Below are 16,577 nucleotides of genomic sequence, written 5' to 3' on the forward strand. Positions count from 1 at the left end.
AGGAAAAATTCAATAAAGGTTGTTGTTATTCACAATATCTTCTCATTCTTTTAAAAACACTGTAGAAGATATGTGCTAAGAGCATTTATTTTGAGAAATATTGCCACAAACTACATTTAATGGAATACCTTGGTGCATTATTTACTGGCACTAGTAGGAATCAGTATTAACAAATGGGATTCAAGAATCCCCTTCTGTGAAAATGTCTGAAATATGCTTATATTAGAATTCAGAAAGGACAAAATCCGCCTCAAAGTTGACTTTCTTGGGGCATTTACTCAACTGTTTTTATGGTTATGTTTATTTCCTGTTACTCATGCCACATGGCTTAAGGTGAACAGATAAAATGTTTTCAGAATACGGACAGGTTGAGGAATAACAAAACACATTTCTAGCACTATTAATAACCTTGCTATTGAACAGCAATTAAAATTTAAATTTATAAATAAGGCCCAATTACTTTTTTTAAGCATAACAGGGTACCGATTCTGTTGGGATGCTGAATTTTGTCTTTAAGTTTACCTATAAAAATTATATGGCTAAAAGGAATCTGAAAAACAATACCCTAATTTTAAAGATGAGAAAAATTCCCTCCAGAGTGATTTAATTAACCCCTGCTCAATTTACCCTATAAATAGCTATTGATTTTCTGTATGTAGTACTTACTTTGCTGGGTAATATGTAACTGTAAATGAGCAGGCATGGCTTCTGTCTTTTTAGCCCTTATAGACTACAGTGGAGAGACAGACAATTTAAGTGTGATGAAGGAAAATATAGAGTTTGGGGAGTACATAGCAAGAAGAACTAACCTACTATAGAAGGTCAGAAGTAGTATAAAATTTAAACTGATTCCTGAAGGGGTTGGAGTGGACCAGTGTACTGGGAAGTTTCATGGCCTAAGGGAAGGCCTAGGGAGTGAGAGGGAAAGATGGAACAAGAAGTGTGAGGGCAAAGGGATGAGACAGGAATCTCGACACACGTGCAGATCACTGGGGGCCAGGTAAACCATGTTTCAGGTATACCAAGAGCAATGAAAAAATCTTTGGAGAGTTTTAAGCAAGGATGACATGCTTAGATTTGTATTTCTTAAAGATAATTTTGGCTATAGCCAAGTGGAGGAACTTAGAGGTGGGTGTGAGGCAAGGTCAAAGAAGCCAGTAGGTGGCTCTTATAGAGCCCTGGAGAGAGACTATGGCTTAACCTCTCATCTACAGATAAATGCAGTCAAATCATAGCCATGTAGAAAATACTGATTTGATTTGTAAGTCTTATTTTGAAAGACTTAGAATTTTGATTGGTACATTTTCCTGTGACCCAAATTCCTGAAAAATAGCTTAAAAGAAAGACAACTCCCACCTATTTGTTTATTAAACTAAGGATTTTATACAGCATGCCCTTTTCTATTGTAGAAAGAAAGTGATTAGCTTAATTGTTTTGTCTGGCATTTTTTTGCCCAGAAGCTAATTCCTACCTGCTAGGCACTATTCATCTTTATGTCTGTTAGATTCATTCCATGTTTTCTATTCCCATTGCCACTGCCCTAGTTTAGGCCATCATTACCTCTCACCTGGACTGTTGCCATAACCTGCCAACTCATCTCTGTGCCTCCCAAACCTTTATTTCCTCCTATTTATCTTCACATTGTGCTTTCAGATTCCCCTGCTCAAATGCCTTCAGAGATTTTCCTCTGCCTACAGGAGAAATGTTACCTATAATTTTATCTGCTCTGAAAGCTTTATCTTCTGCCCTGACCCCCATACACTATACTCTTAAACTAAGCCAGGTTACGTTATGCTCCCCAGTTACATCCCACACTCTCTCTGCTTTTGCATCGGTCTAGAATGGAATCCTCCAATTCCTGAAGTCTTACCAATTTTTTAGAGCCCAGAAGAAGTAAATTTTTCGTGATATCTTCTACAGTTATGTCAAACAGAAGTATTATTATCCACTTAGGGGTCTGACAGCCAAGCTCCTGAATTTTCCTGTTGCTGTAGATACACACGCACGTGTCTCATCTCTCCTGTAAGGTTTTACCTTCTAAGGAGAGGCACAGTCTTTTATTCTTTTCTTTGTCTTCCTCAGTACCTTGTGCAGTGCCTTGAAAGTAGCAGGTGATCATTAAGGATTTATATCATTAAATTGAAGTCACTTTTTAAAGCTAAATTTTTAAATTTTTATATATTCTGCTTGAGATCCAAAATGCCTTCAGAAAAATGATACCATTTATGGATTAAAATTACGATTATAACAATTCTTTTAAAGTGTAACATGTGAAGGGAAGATACTAACTTTATAATATTTTATGTTTCCTCATTAAATATGTGTTAAATGTTCTATGCATTATTATAGACTCTGCTAAAAACGGCAGACAATATCTTTATCCTGTTCGAGCTAATTCTAGTCAGGGAAACTGGTAAATGTTTTAGCCACATCTTATATTATTTTGTAGAAATTGATTTCTATCTTTATACAGGGAACCCCCTATAAAAATGTTTTTCTTGCTTATAAAACAGTAATTTTTGAAACTTAGGCTGTATTATTACACTCATACATTCAACAAATAACTATATTAGAACCTAGGTACTTTGCTAAATCCTGGTATTAGTCAAGTAGAAAACAACAGGTATCTAAGCAAGTCAGTGTATTATATTTCATATGTCCTGTAGTCCAAATATGTTCACATAATTGGAAATAGTTATATAGCGTCACAAGTCCAGGCAAGGTGGCTGTAATCCCAGAACTTTGGGAGGCTGAGGCTGGTGGGTCACTTGAAACCAGGAGTTTCAGACCAGTCTGGCCAACATGGTAAAACCCCATCTCTACTAAAAATACAAAAATTAGCCAGGCATGGTGATGTGTGCCTGTAATCCCAATTATTTAGCAGGCTTAGGCATGAGAATTGCTTGAACCTGGGAGGCAGGGGTTGCAGCAGTGAGCTGAGATTGCACCACTGCACTCCAGCCTGGGTAACAGGGCAAGACTCTGTCTCAAAAAAACAAAAGCAAAAAACCGTGGCATCATAAAATGGGCTGGGTCTTACTCCAGGCTAGGAAATAATAAAGGATGAGAGAAGGACCAGCTAACTGCTTTGATGCTTTGGCAGTTAAGCAGTAGAGAAAGAGAGATTGCTGCATTGGACTGGTCCATATGCCTAGAATTTTTTCCTGCAATATTATATTACTGTTTCCTTCGGCCTGAAAGTCAGTCATTACTGAAAGAAATCAAACCACATGAAAGGCCTGGAAGGGAAACAGGACCCTAAAAGTAAGAGTCTGTTGAAGTGAGCTGCTGAAAGAGAAGGAACTGAGGAGGTGTGGTCAGACAAAAGAAAATTTGTGTCAAGGTAACTGAGGTGAGAGACCCTCAGCAATAGTGAGAGAAGTCAATACACACATACACACACATACAAAGAGAGTTAGCCTTAAAAATCTTGGAGTCTAGTGTAAAGCTGGTCAGGTAAGCGCTGTTTTCCTGTAACCATCCTGTTTTTGCCTATCTCCCGCCCCTAACTTTGGAGGATTCAGAACTTGTGTAAGAGTGACAAAGAAGGGTGGATGAAACCCGCAGGGCAGCTGAGCTTTCTTTTTCAGCTTCTTACCTGAAAGAGGCTCCTGTTGGGGATAAAGACTCAACTTTAGTGTTCAAAATTTCAATTATTATATTGATCTAGGCATACTAATTTTTGAATCGAGATGTTTGCAAGTTAATGTTTATTGTTTTATTACACAAATGTAATATATTTCACTGAATACCTTTTATAGAGCAGTGAGAAATAAAAATAAAGTTGCTCTTTAATTTTATTCCACAAGTTACTATTCTACCTACCTGTTAATTATGCCAAAGCAATATTTTACTAATCAGGCCTACATACAGAGCCACGTGGATATTTTGAATACAAATTTCTGTTGTAGAACAGATTAAAAAACTTACTATGGACTTAGATTAAGCAGGACTTTAAAGTTGGACTTAAATATAGGTTTGTAGAAAGGAAGAAAACATATTCTAAATAAAGTCATGACACAAAGATACTCAGGTGTATATTTGGTGCAAATAGAAAGGGCTGGAAAGACCAGATGTTCATGTTGAGGATGATAAATTGGAAAGATACACCAGGGACCTGATTGTAAAGGGCCTTAATGGCCAAGCGTGGAAGTATATTTAAGTGATATTTATTTTTAATGCTTTTAACATAAGGGAATGGACTTGAAAAGTCAGTTATTCATCAAGTTTAACCTTGTAGCAACACCTCCTTTTCCAGCTCCTCTCACTTCTGTACATCATTCATTCTATTTTCTTCATACCTTATTTGTTCTTTATTTATTGTAAGCTAAAAAATTTTTTCTACATTGTAGTTGTTCTCGCTGTAATATCTCTAGAGCAGTGATTGAACACACGGTCATCAGATGTGTGTTCGTCAGAACATCATTACATTTCTGATGAATAAGTAGTTGTATAAGGAGAGAGAATAAAGGAGATAAACTGTTAAAGACCGAGAGGACAGTGATGATAACCTGGGCTAAGGTTTTGGCGGAGGGAGGAGAGAAAAGAAGTTGCAATACTCTTTAAGTTAAGAAGGAATCAACAGAGGACTAAACAGAAGAAAAACGTCATGGGCAATTCCACAATTTTGAATGATTTTGCAGAGAAATAATGATGTCCCTCTTAGAATAAGGAAATAAGGAAAGCGCTGGTTATGGTGGCAGTGAGCTTCTGGCTTCAGATATGTAGAGACTGCTGTGTGAGTGGGAGAGTCCAGTAGAAGTGACATCATCAAGTAGAAGTACTGTAACTATCACAGCGGTCAAGAAAGCCAGGCTCTGCTGAGACACAGTGTCACTTTCAACAGTTTAACAGTTGTGTGTCTGAGATGCCTGAGTTTTAAAAAATTCAAAAGATTGAAATGTTTGGAAGAGGGGTGTGTTTTGTTTTTTATTGCTTTTCTCTTCATGAAGTCAGCTAAGTGTGGCATTCCAGTGAAGGCAAAGACGGAGCACAGAACCCCTAGGAGGTAAAGCTGGTGGCCCAGGCTGAGCCTCCCCCTCCCTGCTGCTAGCCCCTCACTTCCTCTACAGCATTTTTCTCATGTGGCACTGAATGCTGCTTAGGAAACTATCTTTGGCAGTATTTGTGAGGATTGCCAGCTTGAGCTAAGCACCGTTCACTTGAACGAAGTGGACGCTGAGTGAAAAATGTTTAAGTTGCCAAATGAGGTCCTTTCTCTGCCCCCACTCTGCAGATCTAGAGGGCAGTGGGAAGAGTTGTGAGGGAAGTTTTCCCACATCCCCTAGCTCACAGGGGCATAGTGTAAAGACAATTTGAGTTTTAAGAGTGCTGTTAACTAAATCAAGGAGAATGTCTGAGAAGTAATTTTTTCATTAATGATATTCTTCAAACATCAGTAACTTCTAATATATTAATATCTTAATGATAAAACATAAGATAAAAGATTAAAAATGAGAAGTTTCCTAATAAGAATATCCAAAAGATGTATATTATTATAGATGTTTGTACATCTTATGGGAAGTTACTCTAGGTAATAAAGGAAGATTTCCTTTACAATGAAGATAACCATGAGATTTCTAGAAAATTATTCATACAACTCATAGAAACCGTGCTTTATTAGTCGAACTTAATTAGTACTCAGGCTTTTAGAATTTACTTTAGATGACTGATTAATCCAATTAGAATGAGCTTGCTATGGAGAGTAATTTGGTACAAGAAATTCACTGGATATTCTGTGGATGATTGTCATTCTATGTGTAATTGTTATTGACCGAACATTTGTGTTGTTCCAAAATTCATGTGCAGAAGCCCTAGCTCCCAATATGATTGTATTTTGTAACAGGGCCTTTGGGAGATGATCAGGTTTACAAAAGGCCATCAGAGTTTGGCCCTCATGATGGAATTCATGTATTTGTAAGAGGAGGAGGAGAGCTCAGAGCACTTTCTGTTCCTTCCAGCTATGGGAGTACAGAGCAAAAAAAAAAAAAAAAAAGCCTGGGAAGGGGACTTTCACCAGGAACTGAAATTGCTGCATCTTAATCTTGGACTTTGCAGCACCCGCAACTGTGAAAAATAAGTGTTTGTTGTTGAAGCTACCCAGTCCACGGTATTTTGATAGATCTGAGCAGACTAAGCAATGTTTTTTACATCCCAAGAATAATCAGAAGTTTATTTAATATGTGGATTCCTAAACCTCAATCTATATGGTATTTGTTTCAATTAGCCTGGGAGCATGTGTCCCAGCATTCTTCATTTTAAGTAAACTTCAGAGTGCTTCTAATGCAAGCTCTCTGGGCAATAAGACACTATTTACAGCAGAGGTAAGTAGATGATTTTGTTGTTGTTCAATACCTGGGAGAGTGTAAAGGAAAGGGAGAGGTTAACTATTCCTTTTCAATTTTCTTACCCTTTCCTACTTCAAATATTCCAGCCTTTTCCATTTGAGAAGTGGACCTAAAACTATATGCTTCCTTCCTATCTTGTTATATCACATAACAAACACAAATTTAGGACCTTAGAAGAAGAAAAGTAGAGTGTGAGCACTGTAACGCCTCAATCTTTTTCCTACCAGAGCTTTATTAGTTCAACAACTACAGAGAAGGTTTGTTTCCTTTCAAATTAGTGCATTATGAGTGTCTAGGAAATCATAGCCAAGGAAGGACTTATCTTACACAAAGTCATGAAATAGGTAAAATTTCAATAAAAATTGTTCATGCTGCCTACTCCCTACCAAACTGGTAAAGTTAGCTTTTCTGAAAAATGAGACTATAAATTCAGAATGTGTTGGAGGATTAGTACACTACGTGGTTCTAGAAATATATATTCTTTAGTACTTCTTGGATGAAATACTTCAGTATAAGGTTTGGAAATGTAGTGAACCAAGAAAGGTAATGAAAAAGATATTTTGGGGGTTGGGAAAGTGGGACTTTTGGTATTCTGCAAAATATTTTTTTCCCAAGGGGAGGCCTTGAACAAAATTTATGGAAGAGATGTGTTAGACATCTAAGTTCATATCTTGCCTCTTAATCAATTTTGAAGTTTGGTATGGTCTGGCCCTCAGTGTACTAGTGAGCAGTATATGCGGATTCCACAGAAATCACTGGGATTAATGTATCAGCAAGTAGAGGGTCTCTGCTTTTTCAGGAAAAACAAGATGTTCCAAAATAAAATTAATTATACTCCCTAGATATAATTTTCTCCTTGAGGCAGATATAAATTCCAACTGTGTTTGACCTCGTAGTGCCATCTCTCAGACTGGCATATATTCTGACATGTTTTGTAAAAGCAGCTTCCATTATGTTGTATTCACTAACAAATGGTTCATTGAAACTGTTAAGCAAAATATTACTAATAATCTATCTGCTATGTATTATTAACAATCAAAAGAAACAGCCTCCACCAGATGGAGGGGCAGATCTGTGATATCTGTTCCTTTTTTATGTCCATTAATTACTCTAGCACATATTACAAATCAGAGAAAGACCTTCAAGTAAATACTTGTTTCAGCTCTTTGGTTGTGTGAAAAGAAGTATAAGTTCATGCAATTAAGACAGCAGGCTTCCCGTCTGTGGGAAAGCACCCAGGTCAGAGAATAATGAGACGTGGGTTTTCCTGGAGCAGCACTACCAACAGAGTCTTTGGAATCTCCAGCAGGTCACTTTGCATCTCCTATTCTTAGTGTGTTTAAAATTCATAATCCCTGATCCTTTTCAGCTTCATGCTATTGTATATATTATGGATAAATGTTCCAATGTGTAAAACACTGAGGTTTCTTACATAAAGGTGAACCATTACTACTTCAGCAGGGTGAAGAAATTTGAAAAATTTACTAGACTGCAAAACCTTTTTACCAGCTTGTTTTCCTGGTGGAAAGTAGGTAGATTGTAAGAGGAGAGAAATATCAGCATTGTAGCCTCAGCAAAAATCCTGTTCACCTCTATCTTGGCTTTTTGTGAGACTATATTCTTGTCACTATATTAAGTTTTACAGGTAGTAATGGTCATTGAAATCAGGCTCCGAGAAATATATTTTCCTCACATTTTCAGCCCTAGTATTTATTTCTGAGCTTGTACTTGTATCTACAGTCTTCGTAGGCTTTTCTATTTAAAAATTTTCCCTTAGTTCTTGTTAATTATAAATAATGCTTTAGTTTATTTCTTCCATTTGTATGCCTCTACATCTCAGAAGGGACAGTGTCTGGAGAGGAGAAAGATCTTGAACCTGGGGAAATCTATTCTAAACTCCTTTTGATTATTGTTTGCCTTCCTTACCAAAGCATGTCCCTCTACTTGGAGCTCAGAAAATACTTGTTGAATGCAATGAAGCCTGGCAAATAATAATAATTAATAAATAAATAAATTGTGAGGCAATATTTCTTGGTAGTAAACAGGCCTTAGAATAAGAAAGTAAATTTTGAATTCCAGTTATTGCCTTGTTAACTGCCTGAACTTGGGCAAGTTACTTTATCTTGCTGGGCCTCCATCTCCTCTTTTGGATAAAATGAGGATCCCACTACCTATTTCACAAGGTTCTTGTATAACAGAGTTCTTAGCACAGGGCAATTGGTCGATAATTATCATCTATTATTTTGACATATTAGTTTTTTTCACCTCGTAGCATACAACATTCTCCACAAGGCATCAGAGTATATACACCCATTTAAAATCCTGTATATGATTACGTCTGTTACATGAAGGAACAGACTTTTTCATTTGGTTGATAATTCTGGTAACATCTCTAAAATTTCAAGTTTGATTTTTTTGCAGCACTTTCAGCCTTACGCGTTTGTGAAATTTTGTGTGGGTGTGCACATTTTTTTGTGTTCCCACTGCATGTCCTATATTTTGTTTTGGTCAAAATAGGTACTTAATAAATATTTATTGACTAATTGTTTCCCTATTAGCTAACTTTTCTTTCTGATAGTACATTCTTTCTTAGGGGAATCTTCTCAAATTTTATATTCTTAATATTCCCATGCTACATAGATAGTTTGTAAGTTTTTTTTGGAGTTATGTATCTAGCATCATGGTTTTGAATTTTTTTTATTTGTTTAGATATCTATACTCTTTCAACTTAATTTACTCAAATGTGTGTGTGTGTGTGTGTGTGTAGTGTTTGTACAGTCAATGATAGCGAAGTAAATTCTGATAAGGAATTAAAGATCAGAGTTACTTTGGGCTTTTTGTGGATGTGCCTTCTCTATATGTGGCTTTATTTTCAAACTGGCTCCTTAATCTGTATTTGCATAGGTTATATCAGAATGTTTTTCGAGTTTATTTCTCTCTTTAAGTGTACGATTTCCAGTTCCGTAAGAAGATTGCTCAGTTTGACGAGGAAGTCTTTACTGTGTGTAGGCACAGGCTTTTTTGGATGCCTCTCTGTTCCAGAGAGAAGCTATAGATATATTAATGGCCTACATTTTCTATACCAAGAAAATTGATTTTTCTTTTGTTTCTAAAGAAAATCATTTTGAAGGTACTCACCACTCTGTGATGAATGGCACTATAAAAATACTTTGGGACCTCTGGAAGGAGAGTACTTGTTTAAAAATTACTTATTCCATGTGGTCTAATTTCATTTGTTTAAAAATACATTCACTTTTGGAAAGACATCTCCTTATTGATTCGTTAACCTAATTCCCATGAATGTTTCCTTATACCTTCAAATGCTCAACAAGCAGTAAATAGGACAGCCCTAAGTGGTGTTTTTAGATGCTGATTCACCTCCCTTTTAGTCTGATGTTTTTTTGACTTGTTAAGTGTAACCTAGGAACTTATTTCCTGATTTATATCATTTACTCCTCTACTGTCTAGCATAACTTGTATTTCAATGCCTGGAACTTAGAGGAAACAACTGAGTGGGATGGTGAGTCTACCAAGATATTTGCTTAAGAATCTTAAAGAAGCCTACACACGGATGTCTTGGAACCAGATTTTAAGTGAACAAAGTGAAAACCTGTTTTTTTATGTGTTTTTTTCAGGATTTTCTATTTTTAAAGTAACCTTCACATATGGTACCTCCATATATATCGAAATACATTTCACATTGATATATGCATGATGTAAGCTTACTTTTCATAATGCAGCACAGTGAATAATTTAGACTTAATTCTCCTGGGTTTTCAGATTGTTTCATTATAAAGGGGCTACTGCCAATTCTAACAGAATTACTATGTTGTGTTAACATACACATCTAAACCATATACGCTATTATATTCCTAGCACATTCTATTAGTTATGGAAATTACTTTCATTTCAATAGTGGAATTTACATGACAACAGCTTCTGGGGCTCAGTGAAGCATCGGACCAGCATGTCACAGAATTCCCTTGTAGTGTGGGCGGTGACAGGGTTCTGTTGCAAACAAATTTGCAATAAAAATATCTCATAATGTGCATCCACATAGGATATTACTCAGAAGGTATCACCTTAATATTCACATAGGTCATTAATGTCAGAGGAGGTAATTTCTTCACTCTTACATCAGTACAATAAACTATTAGGAACATATAGTTATACACATATATAAATGGTGTGAAAGATCTGTTTTAAACATTTAGCAAAGATGTCTGGTTACAGAATTGCCATCTTTGTGTTCTCTCCTGTAACTGTGTGAAGGTTTTGTATTTATAATTCTTACAGAAATGTTGGATGAAGAATCTGAATCAGATAAGAGGATGAACTAGTTCAGAGAGGTTATAATAGGAATTAAGTAACAAGATAGAATCAGGGAGAAATTAAACTGATTATCACAATAAAGTTCTTAATAGGAAGAATCATTAGACTGTGAAATAGTCTTTCAAAGACTCTGGAAGAAGTCATTACAAGATCCATTTAAAGACAGACTGGGCTGAAATACTCCAAAAACAGTAGGCTATGGGGACCAAATCTACATTAGAAGTAGAAAGAGGGGTATGAGCTAATAGTTCTGCCGTCTCAGCGATTACTATGATGATACTCATTTTATGTGTTCAAACTTGGTAGATAATCTTCTATCATTTTATGCTCCTTTTTGGGAGCAATTTCAAAAAATTCATCTAATGCAGTATTGGATGCATTTAGTAGAATCACAAAAGAGGCAAGAATGCACAATAAACTCAGTTTAAAATAGCAAATTGAGACAACTGTGAGTAAACACATACTCCTTTTTTGAGAATTACTCCTGGAGAAACAAGTCTCATGCTGGAACTTTGGCCACATTCCAATATGCGTAAATGAATCCTGCCCTCCTTGTTTCACAATAGTGATTAGGTATTAATTTTCATTTCTTTTGTTTAGTGAAATATTGGGATGATGTTTAGTGCTGGAGAACAAGTGGAAAATTCACCCCTAAGCCAATGTGCTACATTTTGGCAGGAGGTAGCTAGTATCCTGGAAAAAGATTATGCTTCATTTTGTGACTGATCACTATTAGAAGAATGGACAAGAGAGACAACAGTTTTATTTGGGAAAAAAAGATGGTTTGACACGAAATAAAAATGAGGACAATGTGCCCAGGGAAGTTGTAAAATGTTATTGCTGAGAATCTTTCAAAATAAGACCCATCTCTTCAATTGTGTGATTCCAGCTAATCACCTGTCATAAAGTAGAGAAGTGAAGCAGGCGACCTTTTGACAATTATCCCATTCTTTTCTTCAATACAAATATTAATTTCCACTTAAAGATAATGATCAATTTTTTGTTAGATTTGTGTTTGTTGAACTTACCAATTTTAATTGAAGTGACATAAAATCAAAGATGAGCTCATCATTTGATATGTGTAATTGTGGGATAAATCATCTGATTTATACTCACTTATTTTCATATGTATACCACAATTTTTTTAAAAGCCCATTATACAAAATAGAGTGGGTCACAGAGTATATTTTAAGCATTTATAATATTTTTTGTTTGTGTGGTTTTCCACACATTTTCTTGTTACTGATCATATATTCCTGAAGTTTGAAAAATACCATTCAATTTAAATAAACAGAAAGGTGCTCATTTCCTTCAAGCTCCAAAGTGTGGCCTATTCATTGTGCTGGCATAATTTTCTATGATTTAGGTTTCATACTTCATTGGTAATGGCCTAACTCATAAAACTATAGTTTTATATCTAGATATATCGTATCTAGGGGCAGGAGGGGTTTCAATGCTAAAAGGTATAGTTGCCATATTCTTCTTCAGCTAATAAAGGTAGATATTCTGCAATTTTGTTGTTTTATTTGTGAAATTGTAGGTTTCAAGACTTCCTTCCCTCATTTTCCATCATGAGCTTCTGCGTTACAACATAAGATAGCCTTTCGGCTTGTTTATTCAAAATACCTACATGCTCCTGCTTGGTGATCAAAATCCAATAGGATGGACAGGTGTGAGAAATCTTTGTAGATATAAATCACTACCCATTATGAAAGGAAAAATATTACAGTGATTTCTGGTGTACAATAACTTCCAAATATATTCATCTTCTATTGGGCTGCTTTTAGAAACAAGGTAAATAGGAATATAAAATCATAATTATTCATTGGAGTGTCCTAAGCATCTTTGATAGGAACTGTTATTGGTAGTTTAGCATAATGCCAATCTAGATCATTTCAGTAATGCCTATATTAAATATACTTCTCTTGACAATTGGAGCTCAGAGAGGAATCTTAAAATGTGTGATCAAATAAACCAAAGTAGACTTCACCCCCCAAACTCCCCTCCACCCACCACAAAGAAAGATGGTGTAGCTCTATTGAACAGTTCTAAGAAATTCAAGCAAAGAAACTCTAAGGAACTATTGTTTGTACTTAGCTCACATCTGTGTCAGCTCACATTAACCTCAACTTTGAATATTCTGATATGTACCTACATATAGACCCCAAACATATCTACTACTATTCAAGTAATAGTAGAAATATTTTATAGGCAAATTAGTTGAGTCCTTAACCACCCCGATCTTTAGAGGTGTACAGTTTTATTTTCAGAATTTACGATATTTAAAATAAAGTGGGAGATGCTGCCTTAATATATTTACCTAAAAGTGTTATACCTTAGAGAATCGTCCACCTTTGTTAACCCCAGGAATAACTCGAAGAAAATTTAATGAAATTCTTAAGAAACAAGCTTATTGGATATATCACCTAGTCTATTTTTAGATCGCAAATCTCCCGCCCTCTCCGAGTTATCTCACTGTCAGATAAGAAAATGGAACAGGGTCGTTGAAAGATATGCTCCCTATCTGGCTTTTCGATTTTTCACTCAAGCCAAAAGGAGTAAAGGGCAGCTAGTTAAGCCTCCTTTCCAAGCGTGCTTGCGGGAGGGCAAACCTCTGGCCGCCTCCGGCTTCTGAGCTGATCGGGACTGCATGGACCGGGTCCCGCTGACCGTTGCCCACCTCTGCCGGCAACCTCCACACCCACAAGAAACCGCCAGTATGTCAGCCAGTCATCGCACGGATTCCTGTGCACAAAACCTCCGGAAGCCCCCAAATAGAAACAAAATCTGAGCCCAGAGCTGAGATGGAGGTGGTTGGCTGATGAGACTGGTCTCTTTGGGGGTCTGCGAGTGCCAGTTGGTCCCTCCACCTCGCACCCTGGCCGTAGATCTGTGCCCTGAAATCTCCCTCCTCCCAGACACAGACGTGGGCGCACACACACAAACTCTCACTCATGCACACCCACATCGCCTCTGCCCTCCACCCTTCCCACTCCAGGCAGGACTGTGGGGACTGGTCCACGCTCTGCCTCAACTTTCCCGGCTGCGCCTGCCCCACGCGGCACCCGAGCTTCCGCGCCCAGGCTGGGCGCCCTCCAGAGGGACACGTCCACCTCTGGGCCCCCCTTACCTCGCACCGACAACTCCTGGCAGGAACTGGAGCTGACCGTGGTGGCAGCGGCAGCGGTGAGCCTGCACCCGGGCTCTGGCTCATGGTTGGTCCTCCTCATCCGACACAAAAGAGGTAGCTTGCTGGCTTTGTCCTTTCCAAATCCAAGGGAGAACTTATTTTGCCCTCGAAATGGCCAACTTGTGCGCGCAGCTTCCTGTCACAGTGCCCCCTGCCCCCGCCCCCTCCCGGCGGCACGCTGGACCACTGCCCGGTGGCAGAGCATCCAGGCCTCCGAGTCAGTGGGGAGTGGGAAAACGGAGGGGTGGAGTAGAGGAGAGGGAGGAGGTTGGGGAAAGGGGGGACCCAGTGGTCTTCCGCGGAGGGGAGGGGAGCACTTCCCAGCCGAGTCCCCTCCTCCTCCTCTTATCAGGCAAACCCACTTCCTAGGCGTGGAAGCAACTTTCCTTCACCTTGACCAGGCTGAAACCAGCGCATCTAATTGGGACTCTCGGCAGAAGCACGGACCTCCTGGCATCCTCTCCTTTCCATTCTTTCCTCCCTCTCACGTTCCTCTTTTCCCTGTCCCCCTCCCCCACCCTCCCTCCTTTTATAGGGGTGTATCTGCAGAGTCTTCAGTGAGCCAGGGTACCTAGACGAGAGGATTATTATATGTAAAGCCAGGGTGGCTTTGCCGACTCCTTTGCCTCACTCTGAAATCCTCAGGCAGTGCATGCAAAGGTCGGTGAATTTCGGAGTGGGGCGAAGGGGCATGGAGCGGTAGGGAGGGTGGCGGCTCCAACTTTGAAGCCCTGCTAGAGCTCTTGGCTTTCGGGTAAGGAGGGACTAACAGTCCCGAGAAGAACTCTCCTGTGGTCCCTGCGCAGGGGGCTGACCGCCGGCGGGAGGAGACCGGGAGAGCAGGAGCAGAGAGGGAGCGTGAGAGCCAGGGAGGCCGGTGCGCAGCTCAGCCCTACTCGCGACTCTACTGCACTCTGCGAGCCGCTGGAGAGGGTTTGTGCAGAACAATCTCTGGGTCAGGCGGGAGGGAGACGCTCCTGTTTCCTAGCAACCCTTATCAATCTTGTCCCTCTGAAGGAATTCGATTGGACAGCCCCTGGAGAGAAGCCCCGCCCATCCAGGAATGCTGGGCTTCTGCTTTTTCGCATTCTCCCAAAATTTCTTGGGTGGAATAAGATTATAGCGGAGTGCTGAATTATCTTTCTTTTTATCCTTTTGTGCTACCACCTCCCCTTCTTAAAGCTACCCCCCCCACCTCCTCATTAGTCCTTCTCTAGCCCTACTATGGTTGTCAGATACAATGTTTCCTACAGAACCTCTTCTTTCTTCTTAAAATTAAATAAATAAATAGGAACCTTAAATCGATGACGTAGGCACAAAAGAGAAAAAGGCACACGGAAATAGCTTTAATAGGCTGCACGCTATAGATAAAATCCTAAAGGTAAAATTTCAGGCATCTTTCTATGTCTAGAAACACATCGTGTTTAATTTCCAAATTGAAACTTCATTAATTTTTGTACTCTAATATACTAATTTTATATTAACCCAGGACTGAATTATATGAAGCCAGACACAATTAAACTTAATGCTTTTAATGCTACATTGGGGCTTTAATATTTAATGTTAAGTTGTTGAACGACTGCTGTCTTTTGTATAGCCAGAGCTTCTAAACTACAGAAATAATTTTACCTATTGATTCTTTTAGAGGGATAGTGATATTTAAAAGACTCATGTGTTTACTTATATATTTCATTGTGAACCCTACTAAATTCAGAAACTTGAATATATTAAAAAATAAAATAGTGAAATGCTAAAAATATAGAAGTCCCCCTGTCAACCTTATTCTTTCTGGAATGCAATAGCATTGCCAACATACAGGCAAAATTACTCTCCTTTGTGTCTCATTAGTATTTTCTAGCATGTATTGTTCACCAAAAGCATATTCAATCTTTATAGGAAATGACTTTTAACAATGTCTGCCCCATAGACGACTGTATATCAAGGGGCAATGACGTGAACATGAGGAAGGTAAAGATTTATACACTGCAAGGCTTCAGATCCTCATGAAGCCATGTGAGTAGATTTTGGCCTCTTTCAGAATGTTCCAGAAGACATCATTTTGTACTTCCATGACCTTATCAGAATTAGTTGGGATTGAGAGAAGTAGAAGAGATGTGATGTTTTTGTCTCACACACAAAAAAGTAGCTAATGTTTGCACAAAGGAAAGTGCTGAGGAACTGCATCTCCATAGTCCGTATTTAGCTGTTGACTAAGGCTTGTGATGAGTAGTGGCTGAAATGCTGAGGCAAATTATCAATCTGTTATCAGATAAGGCCTGAGGAGACACTTCTTTCCCCTCCCACACTACATCACACACACAAAGAAATGAAGGAAAGGGCTGCTCAGCATGGTAGAAACCGAGTGTCTCCATGTGAATCCTGAATTTTCATCACTTCCTACCTGTGTGAACTTGGACAAGTTTCTTAACCTTCCTATATTTCAGTTTCATTATCTGTAAAATGGGAATAATAATTGCTCATACCTCAGAATTTTGAGGATTAGTAAATCCATGTAAGCAGCATATAAGTAATAGGTACTATTATAAATCTCTGGTTTATATAATAGTTGACTAATGGTATTTTAATTGTTGAACATAGAGAATATTTAGTTGAAAGCAATTGGTCTTCATTATTTAAACTCGTCATTGATTGAGAATATAGTTTAGCTTTTAATGTATGTTTGTTGGTGTGTGTGTTTTCAAGTTACT

The 16,577-nt window shown here is 38.3% G+C and overlaps 1 protein-coding gene across 2 annotated transcripts in view; it reads right to left on the reverse strand.

Annotated features, from left to right (window-relative positions):
• GRM3 (glutamate metabotropic receptor 3) overlaps positions 1 to 14,782 on the reverse strand; it is a 219,379-nt gene extending 204,597 nt beyond the window's left edge. The window contains exon 1 of one of the 2 annotated variants that reach the window (XM_037736532.1): positions 13,810 to 14,092. The gene's annotated coding sequence lies outside the window, so the exon portion shown is untranslated. Of the gene's footprint in view, positions 1 to 13,809 lie in introns of both variants that reach the window. The other variant, XM_017523084.2, reaches the window with a different exon arrangement.
• Between the last annotated feature and the right edge of the window lie 1,795 nt (positions 14,783 to 16,577).

This window comes from Cebus imitator, unplaced genomic scaffold (genome assembly GCF_001604975.1).
Source record: "Cebus imitator isolate Cc_AM_T3 unplaced genomic scaffold, Cebus_imitator-1.0 Scaffold26, whole genome shotgun sequence".
NCBI classification, from domain to species: domain Eukaryota; kingdom Metazoa; phylum Chordata; class Mammalia; order Primates; family Cebidae; genus Cebus; species Cebus imitator.